The sequence below is a fragment of the Zootoca vivipara genome, chromosome 4 (assembly GCF_965207765.1).
Source record: "Zootoca vivipara chromosome 4, rZooViv2.hap1.1, whole genome shotgun sequence".
Classification (NCBI taxonomy): Eukaryota; Metazoa; Chordata; class Lepidosauria; order Squamata; family Lacertidae; genus Zootoca; species Zootoca vivipara.
In genome coordinates, this window is record NC_142587.1 from 37412060 (window position 1) to 37425048 (window position 12989).

Below are 12989 nucleotides of genomic sequence, written 5' to 3' on the forward strand. Positions count from 1 at the left end.
TTCTATATTCTTAATTATAGAAATTTAATAAATAATTATTACGATACTATGGGGGCGCTTATTGTTTTTGTTTGTTGCTATGGTATGTTTTTGTGTTTTTATATTTTATAAATGTTACGTACAAATCTTTACACACACACACACAAACACACAAAAAATATTGTGTTTTATATGTTATATATCCAATATATTTTATATTGCAAGCCATCCTCAGATGAAGGGCAGCATAGAAACTTTATAAATAAATAATAATTACCATCTCCTCAGATGCAGGAAGTACAACTTGCACACATTTCACATTGCCTTTTATCGGCACCAAAAGCGCAGGCCTCTGGGGAGATAGGTAAAGGTAAAGGGACCCCTGACCATTTGGTCCAGTCGTGACTGACTCTGGGCTTGTGGCACTCATCTCGCTTTACTGGCTGAGGGAGCCGGCGTATAGCTTCCAGGTCATGTGGCCAGCATGACAAAGCCGCTTCTGGCAAACCAGAGCAGCACATGGAAACGCCGTTTACCTTCCCGCTCTGCTGTATAACTACTTGCACTTTGACGTGCTTTCGAACTGCTAGGTTGGCAGGAGCTGGGACCAAGCAACGGGAGGTCACCCCGTCGCGGGGATTCAAACCACCGACCTTCTGATCAGCAAGCCCTAGGCTCTGTGGTTTAACCCACAGCGCCACCCATGTCTGGGGAGATACATTTCCCTATTCTGGACATTAATGGCATCCATCCATAAAAGACGGCACGACTTACACTGCCTGCATTTTGGCACACAATTAACATCCCGGGCTGCTCTCATTGTATGGCCTTGCAAGTCACGAAGTGACTCAGCTTAGTTCCCTACAGATAAAATGGGAACAACAACAGACCTTTTGTTCCTGTTTCAAAATCAAGCTCAGAAATGGGTGGCATACCTATGATAAAATTCATTTGCTTTCAAGGCACATGTTCCCATGCCTTGTCAACTTGATCCATGAGAAATTAAACATGCTGAATAAATGGTAAATAGGATGATGAGGAAGTACCTACAAGACCATGAATGACACATGCCAACTGACGGGAGAAAGAAATAGTAATAATAGGAATCCTATATGTATGGGGAGTGACTTCCTTCCTTCCTTCCTTCCTTCCTTCTTTTTTCTTTCTTTCTTTCTTTCTTTCTTTCTTTCTTTCTTGTGCATGAATTTCTAAAAAATATGCTTTGCTTTACAACAACCCTGTAAGGTAGCATACTCTTACAATCCCACATTGTGATGGAAGAGCTGAGGCTGAAAATTAATGACTTGCTTTCAGGTCTCCTACCAACTCTGTAACCAAGGTAAGGTTTTGAACCAGGCTTCCTCACTCATAGCTCATATTCTTCAGCACCACTTTATTCCAGCTTTCACCATCAGACATGCCCCCTGTCGTGTTGCATGAAGTAAGTGAACAACATGGGAATATGTGCTTTGAAAGAATATATATATACGCTGTCTATCTACAAAGCGGTTACGTAGAAAAGAATGTGATCTGTAGGAGGCCTTCATCAGAGCCAAATGCCATTGCTGTGTAGTTGGTCAGGCAAGGGGCAGCCTTGTGAAGAAATGTGTGGCGTTGCTTTGTCAGCATTGCTGCAGGACAGCTCCTCTGTGTCAGACAACTGCATGCATATCTCTGAAGAACTTGCTGTATGTGCAGTCTGTGGCTGCTGTGAAATTTGGGGGTCCTCTTTCTTTCTTTCCTACTTTATAGGGTGTGTATGAAACTGTAGCCACACACAGTGAAGCTAAAGCAAACCCCATTCTATGTGCCATTTTCTTTTTCCAAAGGGGGTTTGCTTTGGACTATGCTCTCCTACCTGGGGCTTCTGTGTGCATTGTATACTGAAACTGAAGCAAAGTCAGCCCTATCTTTGCAAAGATACCAAGCTAAGTATGCTGATGACAATGGCCCATTCTTCTCCCCCATTGTTCTTGCTCCATAAACTCTGAATGTTGACAGTGGATTTGTCTTTATAATCCAGTTAGCTCTGTTTACACGCTAAGGTGTGGAGGAGATACTCAATTCATTTTCTCATGTGGCCCTTGTATGCAGTGCAACAGATGCAGTGCGTATCTGCATTTTTAGCCCGCAGAAACAGGAAGCAGGCTTTGTGGATTCTACTTCTCAGGTGATCATTTTTGGTCCCAGGAGGACTTCTGCAAACCAGTCATTTCTGAAACCCATAGAGAAGGCAAAAGTCTGCTCACATGCATCTTTGTGGATAACTCATGTTGTTTTCTTTTTCCTTTATGAAAGCTTTGTTGAATATGAAGAACAACACAATAACTTCATACTTGGCCAGAGATGTGAACCCAGGTCTCCCTAGCCTGCAGTACATTAGAATAGTTTACAGTGGTACCTCAGGTTACAGACGCTTCAGGTTACAGACTCCGCTAACCCAGAAATAATACCTCGGGTTAAGAACTTTACTTCAGGATGAGAACAGCGGCACCGGGAGGCCCCATTAGCTAAAGTGGTACCTCAGGTTAAGAGCAGTTTCAGGTTAACAACAGATCTCCGGAACGAATTAAGTTCTTAACCCGAGGTACCACTGTAATGTATACTGAAGTCACCCGCCCTGCCCTGTCTCTGCCCTCAGAAAACTTCTTCATGCTGCCATCAATTGCCCAGGGCCTTACAGATATTATCTCAAAAATCATTATGGCAAACCCTGTACAGTATGTCTGTGTCATGAACCCATTGGGTTTTTAGTTTTTTTTTTTAAAGGAGCACAAAATGCATTTTCCCTCCCTTTGCTGTTTATTGTATTAACCCCACCTTCTTTTCTCCCTGGGAGAAGGGAAGGGCAGAAAGTAAAAGTAAGAGAACATGCCTGGTTCCCACAGTCCATCATTCACTGTGGATCTGGTGCACAATGTTATGAGGCTCCTGCTGTCCCACTGACTTTTACCAACTCTTTGATGATAATAATAATAATAATAATAATAATATAATAATAATAATAATAATTTATTTGTACCCCGCCTATCTGACTGGGTTTCCCCAGCCACTCTGGGTGGCTTCCAACAGAATATTAAAATAATGTATTAAATATTAACTGGTAGTTGTTTTTCTCTTAGACATCTGGTGGGAGGGCATTCCACAGGGCGGGTGCCACTACCGAGAAGGCCCTCTGCCTGGTTCCCTGTAACTTGGCTTTTCGCAACTAGGGAACCGCCAGAAGGCCCTCTGTGCTGGACCTCAGTGTCCGGGCAAAACGATGGGGGTGGAGACGCTCCTTCAGGTATACTGTACCGAGGCCGTTTAGGGCTTTAAAGGTCAGCACCAACACTTTGAATTGTGCTCGGAAACGTACTGGGAGCCAGTGTAGGTCTTTCAAGACCGGTGTTATGTGGTCTTGGCAGCCGCTCCCAGTCACCAGTCTAGCTGCCGCATTCTGATTTAGTTGTAGTTTCTGGGTCACCTTCAAAGGTAGCCCCACATAGAGTGCATTGCAGTAATCCAAGCAAGAGATAACTAGAGCATGCACCACTCTGGCGAGACAGTCCACAGGTAGATAGGGTCTCAGCCTGCGTACCAGATGGAGCTGGTAAACAGCTGCCCTGGACACAGAATTGACCTGTGCCTCCATGGACAGCTATGAGTCCAAAATGACTCCCAGGCTGCGCACCTGGTCCTTCAGGGGCACAGTTACCCCATTCAGGACCAGGGAGTCCTCCACACCTGCCTGCCTCCTGTCCCCCACAAACAGTATTTCTGTCTTGTCAGGATTCAACCTCAATCTGTTAGCCGCCATCCCAGACTTCCCAAGCCATGTCTAAGTGAGTCACAGGTAAGCCGCGGAAATGTCAGGGAAGTAAATGAAATACCCACCGATGTGAACAGATATCCTTAGATGCTCTGCAGTGCAATATGTAACTGGCTGTACAGGGTGAAGGGAGGGAAGGAGGTTGCTGTTTTCTAAGTCTCTCACAATCTCTGTCAAGAAAGAGGGGATAACCCTTTCAGTCAATAAGTGAGCATAGAGGTCGTCCTGGAGTGACAGAAAATTTTCACAACAATGTGGCCGTGAAGGAGTTTATTCCATCTTGTGTTATATTTCCGAATAATAATTGACACGGTGTCATTCCAGGATATTTTGAAGCAAAACTACACATGGGAGTTTCTCAGAAAGAAAGGTGTTTGGATGCAATTAGCCATTCCCCAACCTGAGGCTTCCTAAGTATATTGGACTATGACTCCCATCCCCCTCAGCCACTGATGAATGGGGTAGCGGTCAAAACAAAACAAAAATGATCTGAATGGCACCCAAAGACTGACTTTGAGTAATTCAGTTCAAACTAATGGAACCTTCAAGAAGAAGTGGATTGTGGCTTCACAGCGTTCAGTTTCTTTCATAAATAGAAAACTAAAAAAGCTTCCCTTGCTTTTTACACAGTAAATACCAGATATATCAGAATTACTTATTAGCTGGCACATTTAAAAAAGAACTCTTTGTTGGTCCTCTTCCTACACTGGCCAAGAGTTGGGGGGAGTGAAATAGAGCCAAAAATAGATGAGATAGGCTGGGAACAGTTTGTCTGAGCTCCACTTCTTCCTTCTTTGCAAGCTGTGAAATTCCCACTCTACAGTTTTTACAAAGGGATTGTAGAGAAAAAAGGGGGGAAACTTATTTTTTCTGATTGCTCTGAGTTTGGAGATTATTTTGCATTCCAGTACTGATAATAGAGTGGACAGAGTGCACTGAAGAACTATGGATGGAGGCTCGTAACATTATACAGGAGGCAGCAACGAAAACCATCCCAAGGAAAAGGAAATGCAAGAAAGCAAAATGGCTGTCCAACGAGGCCTTACAAATAGCGGAGGAGAGGAGGCAAGCAAAATGCAAGGGAGATAGGGAAAGATACAGGAAACTGAATGCAGATTTCCAAAAAACAGCAAGGAGAGACAAGAGGGTCTTCTTAAATGAGCAATGCAAAGAAATAGAGGAAAACAATAGAATGGGGAAAACCAGAGATCTGTTCAAGAAAATTGGAGATATGAAAGGAACATTTCGTACAAAGATTACCATAATCAAGGACAAAAGTGGTAAGGACCTAACAGAAGCAGAAGACATCAAGAAGAGGTGGCAAGAATACACAGAGGAATTATACCAGAAAGATATGGAGGTCTCGTACACCCCAGGTAGTGTGGTTGCTGACCTTGAGCCAGACATCTTGGAGAGTGAAGTCAAATGGGCCTTAGAAAGCACTGCTAATAACAAGGCCAGTGGAAGTGATGATATTCCAGCTGAACTATTTAAAATTTTAAAAGATGATGCTGTTAAGGTGCTACACCCAATATGCCAGCAAGTTTGGAAAACTCAGCAATGGCCAGAGGATTGGAGAAGATCAGTCTACATCCCAATTCCAAAGAAGGGCAGTGCCAAAGAATGCTCCAACTACCGCACAATTGCCCTCATTTCACACGCTAGCAAGGTTATGCTTAAAATTCTACAAGGCAGGCTTAGGCAGTATGTGGACCGAGAACTCCCAGAAGTGCAAGCTGGATTTCGAAAGGGCAGAGGAACCAGAGACCAAATAGCAAACATGCGCTGGATTATGGAGAAAGCTAGAGAGTTCCAGAAAAACATCTACTTCTGCTTCATTGACTATGCAAAAGCCTTTGACTGTGTCGACCACAGCAAACTATGGCAAGTTCTTAAAGAAATGGGAGTGCCTGATCACCTCATCTGTCTCCTGAGAAATCTCTATGTGGGACAAGAAGCTACAGTTAGAACTGGATATGGAACAACGGATTGGTTCAAAATTGGGAAAGGAGTACGACAAGGTTGTATATTGTCTCCCTGCTTATTTAACTTATATGCAGAATTCATCATGCGAAAGGCTGGACTAGATGAAACCCAAGCAGGAATTAAGATTGCCGGAAGGAATATCAACAACCTCAGATATGCAGATGACACAACCTTGATGGCAGAAAATGAGGAGGAATTAAAGAACCTTTTAATGAGGGTGAAAGAGGAGAGCGCAAAATATGGTCTGAAGCTCAACATCAAAAAAACCAAGATCATGGCCACTGGTCCCATCACCTCCTGGCAAATAGAAGGGGAAGAAATGGAGGCAGTGAGAGATTTTACTTTCTTGGGCTCCTTGATCACTGCAGATGGTGACAGCAGTCACGAAATTAAAAGACGCCTGCTTCTTGGGAGAAAAGCAATGACAAACCTAGACAGCATCTTAAAAAGCAGAGACATCACCTTGCCGACAAAGGTCCGTATAGTTAAAGCTATGGTTTTCCCAGTAGTGATGTATGGAAGTGAGAGCTGGACCATAAAGAAGGCTGATCGCCGAAGAATTGATGCTTTTGAATTATGGTGCTGGAGGAGACTCTTGAGAGTCCCATGGACTGCTAGAAGATCAAACCTATCCATTCTTAAGGAAATCAGCCCTGAGTGCTCCCTGGAAGGACAGATCGTGAAGCTGAGGCTCCAATACTTTGGCCACCTCATGAGAAGAGAAGAATCCTTGGAAAAGACCCTGATGTTGGGAAAGATTGAGGGCACTAGGAGAAGGGGACGACAGAGGACAAGATGGTTGGACAGTGTTCTCGAAGCTACGAACATGAGTTTGACCAAACTACGGGAGGCAGTGGAAGACAGGAGTGCCTGGCGTGCTATGGTCCATGGGGTCACGAAGAGTCGGACACGACTAAACGACTAAACAACAACAACTGATAATATTATTGTTATTTTAAGTTGTTGATGTATTTAATTGTGTTTTATTACTTTTAACAAGTTGCTTTGTTGGTAAGCAATGGAGAGCAAGTGTATAAGTGCATTCTTTACCACACTGGGCAAAAGATTCCTGCATTGCAGGGGGTTGGACTAGATGACCCTCGTGGCATAGCTGCCAAGTTTTCCCTTTTCTCGCGAGGAAGCCTATTCAGCATAAGGGAAAATCCCTGTAAAAAAGGGATAACTTGGCAGCTATGCCTCGTGGTCCCTTCCAACTCTACAATTCTATGATTCTATGATACCTTGGCCTTTGACACCTGAGATGCATGTTTTCATGACAGAATTCATCTTCTACTTGCCACTATAATTTGTTTTAATTGCTTTTAATACTGAATTTTTAAATTGTAATCCACCCTGGATCTTGCTGGTGAAGGGCAGACAGTAATAATAATGATGATGATGACGACGATGTCTTCTACTGTGAGTTTCTGCCTTTCCTAAGACTATTAGAGGCACAGTTGCTCCAGATAGAAAGGAGAGCTGGGAAGCCTTCTTTAACCTTTATTGTTATTGAACAAACTATTGTGATCACTTCAATCATCATAGACCCAGGGTATTCCCCCCCCAAAAAATAGAAATATAACAAAACGTGTTGTCACCCATTTTGTCACCCATTTTGGGTGTCATGAAACAGCAGCAATTTGTTTGTTATTTAATTTGTTATTACTCTGTTTTTACTGCCCAGGGTAGAGAAAGGAAGGCACTGCTGGGATTTTCTGCCTTTGCTGCCGAAAAGAAAACCTTGGGTGGGAGCTATAGGGCACCATTTACATTTACATCTCAGTTAGTGAATTGCATTGGGCTGGCCCTAAGCTATGATATTATTTCCACATTCACTTGTCTGCAAATAAAAAATATTTTTAAAAATCTTACACATCTAGCATAGAAGCCTCGAAGGTCCAGCAGAGCAGTGGCACAGAAGTAGGCAAGCTCCCTTTTTGGTGAAGTGCATCACTCCTTTTGAGTTTCCACTTATGGGACTCTTTCTATGTTACTAAAAGTTTGCACACATCAGTGGCTTAAAACACAGCGAGGTCATTTCCCCTCACAGTGTTTCACGTTGCATTTCACACTGCTGTACAGGAAATTGGTGGGGTCTTAGGGGCCAGAATCTCCATGCACCTGTAACCCCCAGCTCCTATTCAATGAAGCCCTCATCCGCACATGCGCAGTCGTCTGCACATGTGCAACAACAGATGCCCGGAATGTACACACCTTCAGCTTAGCCGCAATGTTTTAAAATTGGATGGAAGCTGTCTTGAGGGAAAGTGGATCACTCAACAAAGTTTCTCAAGAAAGTACAGGATATAGATGGATTGTAGCTAACGTCATGTGCCCTCAAACAGTGGGAAGGTGCCAGAGCTGGAGTAAACAGAGAAATTTGTACACAGCTGAAGGCAGGAGTGGCAAAGGTTGCTGCTGCCCTTTGGGACTGGCGGCAGGCAGAAGGCAGGGCGCTCAAACAGCAGGTGGAGCCAGAAGCAAGGACAGGCAGAACACATTAACTATAAGTAAAGGTAAAGGGACCCCTGACCATTAGGTCCAGTCGTGACCAACTCTGGGGTTGTGGCGCTCATCTCGCGTTATTGGCTGAGCGAGCCGGCATACAGCTTCCAGGTCATGTGGCCAGCATGACAAAGCTGCTTCTGGCGAACCAGAGCAGCATACGGAAACACTGTTTACCTTCCCGCTGTAGCGGTACCTATTTATCTACTTGCACTTTGACGTGCTTTCGAACTGCTAGGTGGGCAGGAGCTGGGACCGAACAACGGGAGCTCACCCCGTCGTGGGGATTCGAACCACCAACTTTCTGATTGGCAAGCCCTAGGCTCTGTGGTTTAACCCACAGCGCCACCCGCGTCCCTATAACTATAGTTATAGTTAACTATAGTTTTGTCCTAATCTTCCTCACTGTAGAGTTCTGCAAGGGCAACACTAAGACCAGGGGACCCCAAACTAAGGCCCAGGGGCCAGATGCGGCCCAATCGCCTTTTAAATCCGGCCCATGGATGGTCCGGGAATCAGCATGTTTTTACATGAGTAGAATGTGTCCTTTTATTTAAAATGCATCTCTGGGTTATTTGTGGGGCATAGGAATTCGTTCATCTCCCCCCCCCCAAAAAAAATATAGTCCGGCCCCCCACAAGGTCTGAGGGACAGTGGACCGACTCCCTGCTGAAAAAGGTTTGCTGACCCCTGACTAAGACTAAGGAGGAAGATGTTTCCCAGGGCCACTCCTGGACAGGATGCAGCTAAGAGTGCAGGCAGGTAGGGGCTGACTGAGGGCAGAGTGTGAGCTTGGTGGGGCAGAGCCTAGCTTCTCCCAATGGATCAGTCTCTACTGAGGGGTTGCTAACCACCAGTTGGGGACACCCACACCCACGGCAACTTTTTTTCCCTGTCTCTTCAAACCCAAATATAGTGTCATGGAATGGTTGGATGTAGAGGAATGGTGGGTCGAACCAGCTGGGGAACCCCCAAGGGAAGAAGGCTCAGAGCCCAGGGAATGGTGGTGGGACAACTATGAATGGTCAGGGGGAGAAGACTGGGAAGAGGAGGTGTCGGAAGCTGAAGGGGTAACGGGGCTTGGTGATCTGGGAGGGTCTGCGGCAGAGGAAAGTCCAGAATCAGAGGCAGAAGCTGAAACAGGCAGGTGGGATGAGGGAGGTCGAGGCAGAGATGAGCCAGGCTGATGAAGAGTCACAGGTGTCCCCCCCTCCTGCTGCGACAAACTCCCCTCCCCACTTGTCTCCTGGAAGAGGCATGAAAAGGGTGGAGGAGAGGTTGGATAATCGCAGGCACAATATCCGACTGCTAAAAAAAGCCCTGAAGAGGAGGGGACTTAGAAGGCTGTGGGGAGGTGAGGACTTTTCAGTCTCAGCAACTGATCCATGGGGCAAGACCTACTAGGGATGAGCTGCCATGCTCATTAGGCCTGACACTCCATCAAGTCTGTGCAGATCATGTTCTTGCTAATAAATAGTTAATTCCAATTAGCACTGTGTGATTTACCGCCGACTCACTCCTGACAAGTAGGCACAGGGCTGGCCAATACTTTTCCACCTCAGATGTTCTTCATGGATCAGCTAATGATGGGGGTCTGTGTGCCTGTTTGTGTTTGTGTTTGTGTTTGTGTGTGAGAGAGTATGGGGTGGCCATACCCACTTCTAGTCACATCCACCACTAACATGCTGCCCCTGCAGGGTTGGCCAAAGGTGAATGCAGCCTTCAGGCTAAAAGTTTAGCCACTCCTTTTCTAAGGAATTCCAGAGGTCCATGGAATGCTGTTTGAGAACAACGTTTGATGCCTGCAAAATCACAACAAAATGTTGTTGTGTTTTCAAAAAGAAATGTGTTTTCAAATTACTCACTTCTTAGCAACTAATGCTAGGAGGAAGCTTTATGGACACACCATGCCATGACTCTACTATTGAATTAAATTGTTTGAATACAAATTGATTTAAAATCAAACTAAGAATGCAGTAACACAGCGCAAGTAATGAATGATTAGCAGGTCATCTGCATCTACAGCCAGTATTCGGTTTACAAAATGTATCAATCCCTGAAGCTAAGCCTTAAAATGAACTTCTGGACCCTTTTATATCCTGTCATATTTTGTAATGAGTGAGATGTTGCACAACAAGCAACTTCCCAACTGCCATCAAATTATGTAATTACACCACAGCTGAACTAAATATTACAAGGGAGGGTCTATGCACAGATATTTTCTCATTAAGTAATTGCCACTATTTATTTATTTAAACATATATTTTGGCTTCAGTAGGAATAAAATACTGGATTCCGGTTAAATGTGTATTATTATTTATAGAATTGCTAAGTCTAGGCCCTGAGAGGTATCTTACTTCTTTGAGGTACCATCTGTACCATACATTTAAAGATTATACCCCTTTAAAAAGTCATGGCTTCCCCCAGATAATCTGGGCACTGTAGTTGTTAGGAGACCCCCTATTCCCCTCACAGAGCTACAATTCTCAGAGTTGTTTAACTGATCCGTGGTACCTAGAAACCTCCTTTCAGCTTAAGCAAGTTTTTACCTATCCAACATCTGGCATCATATTTGTGGGACATATCCAGCCTCTTATAACCAACATGCTTAACACTAATTAATGCATGAAGGGTTAAGACCATAGAGTAAGATGTCCTGTCACATCCCCTCACCTTGGGAGGAAGGAATACCAAACTCTTTGTTCTCCCACTTTTCACCATTATTCCACCATGTGAGCCCTTCCAGCAAGGAGGTCTAAGCTGGATGAATAGATGCTGTATCCAGCAAGCCATCTTTGTGTTTCTGTACAAATAATTTAGAAACATTTAGCTTTTTGGGACTAATCTAAGTTTTGCTGCTTGTCTTTTCTTGCTGCTGTATGGAAACATTTGAACAGTTTGTAAGTAAATCAGTTTTAACTTACCAAACATGTGGTCTCCTGCTATGCTAAGGGAAGTGGGAAACTTGGGAAGCAACTTAGAAGGGGGTATATTAAAGGTCTAACAACTTATATTTCCACACTTTACTTTTCAGCATGTTTTGTGATTGTAAATATCTGTTGGGGCTCTCACCAAAGAGTATTTGCCCCAACTCTGGAAAAAACAAACAAATAAGAAGGCCTGGTGGGCCTAAAGGTTCCCCATCCCTGCTTTAATTGGAATTTAGTTCCTTCTAAAACAAGCTAAACACCATTCAATTTAGCAAGCTAAACACCATTCAATTTAGCCTACCAATAGAACCTCAAACCTAGCTAGACGGCGCCTCAGTTTATTGGCCCTAATTCAGTCCATTACTGCATTGGTTCCAAAAAAACCCATTGCCTCACCCAGATTAGTTGAACAGGAGAAGTAGAGCTGTGTGTCATCCACATATCGATGATACTTCGGTCCAAATCTCTACAGATGTAGAGGATAAAACAGAGTCCTGTGGAACACCAAAGGCCAGAGCAATTGTAATTTCCACCAGCACCACCTTCTCAAGTAGGAGGAGAACCACCGCAATGCAGAACCTTCAAACTTTAATTCAGTCAGTCTATCCATAAGGATGCTGCTATTGATGGTACTGAAAACCACTGAGAGTTCCAAGAGAATCAACAGAGTCATATGCTCCGTGTTCTTCTTTTGGCATCTCACAGGCTGACCGAAGCAGTTTCCCTTCCCAAACCAGGCATATAGTCCAACTGAAATAGATCCAGAAAACCTGTTTCATCCAAGAGTGCCTGGAGTTGGTTGGCAACTGTATGGAATCAGAAAACTTTGCACTGGAATTATAGGAGATAAGAAAATGGGATTCCCTTCACACACACACACACACAGCCCACCCCCATCTTGTCATCCTATCTTTATTGGAACCATCTAAAAGTCACCAAGCAATAAGCAAGCTTTTGAGTTCCCCTGGCGTCTTCTTCAGACTGAATATTACACAGTAAGAAAAATGAGAAGCATCACACAGAGACAAGGATTAAAATACAAAAAGACCAAAGCTGTGTGTGTGTTTTTAAAATACACATGCATGAGTATACACCAAGGGGGAAGAACAGAAATACAACAGCGTAACCGGCCGATTTTCTCAGTCACCAATTTATAGACATGTAACACCAAATGACAAAATCATACACACAAGAATATGTAACATTCAAACATCATAGAAAAACGTATGACAAGATTCAGTCCAAATATCAGTCCAAAAAGTATCAAGTCTTAAACACAGCTCATATAGGGCATCCATATGGCATATGAAAAGGTTGCAAGATGTTTTCAAGTACTGTAGATGAATAAGGATCTAGGTAACAACGGAGCATCCAAATGTGGTAACAAATTACGGTGGCAATGGAGTATCCAAATGAAAATGAGAAGCAACAATGGATGGTGACAAAAAAGATGAGACAAGGTTACCCAGGTTATATACCTTGTTTCGCCAGAACTGGCTTCTTCAGTGAGTAGAATGCTGTATCGCATTCATAGATAAGATACTAACTTGGAGTCAACACTTGGAGTTGCTTCTCATTTTCATTTGGATACTCCATTGCCACCTTTTCATATGCTGTATGGATCTTGGAACCTTTTCATATGCCGTATGGATGCTCCATTCGTAACCTGGGTTCTTGTTGTATGTTTGAGTATACACCAAAGCATTCTTCTGCAGTGACTCTTCATGACCTTATTTTAGAAACAGGGGAGACAAAATGTGTAAAGGGGTGTTTATGAG

At 43.8% G+C, this 12989-nt stretch overlaps 1 long non-coding RNA gene across 1 annotated transcript in view; it reads right to left on the reverse strand.

Moving 5' to 3' along the window:
* The window catches only part of LOC118084646 (uncharacterized), a 251499-nt gene that overhangs the window by 32792 nt on the left and 205718 nt on the right, over positions 1 to 12989 (reverse strand). The window contains exon 10 of the long non-coding RNA XR_004692539.3: positions 11608 to 11705. This is a non-coding gene — a long non-coding RNA (uncharacterized LOC118084646). The remainder of the gene's footprint in view (positions 1 to 11607; positions 11706 to 12989) is intronic.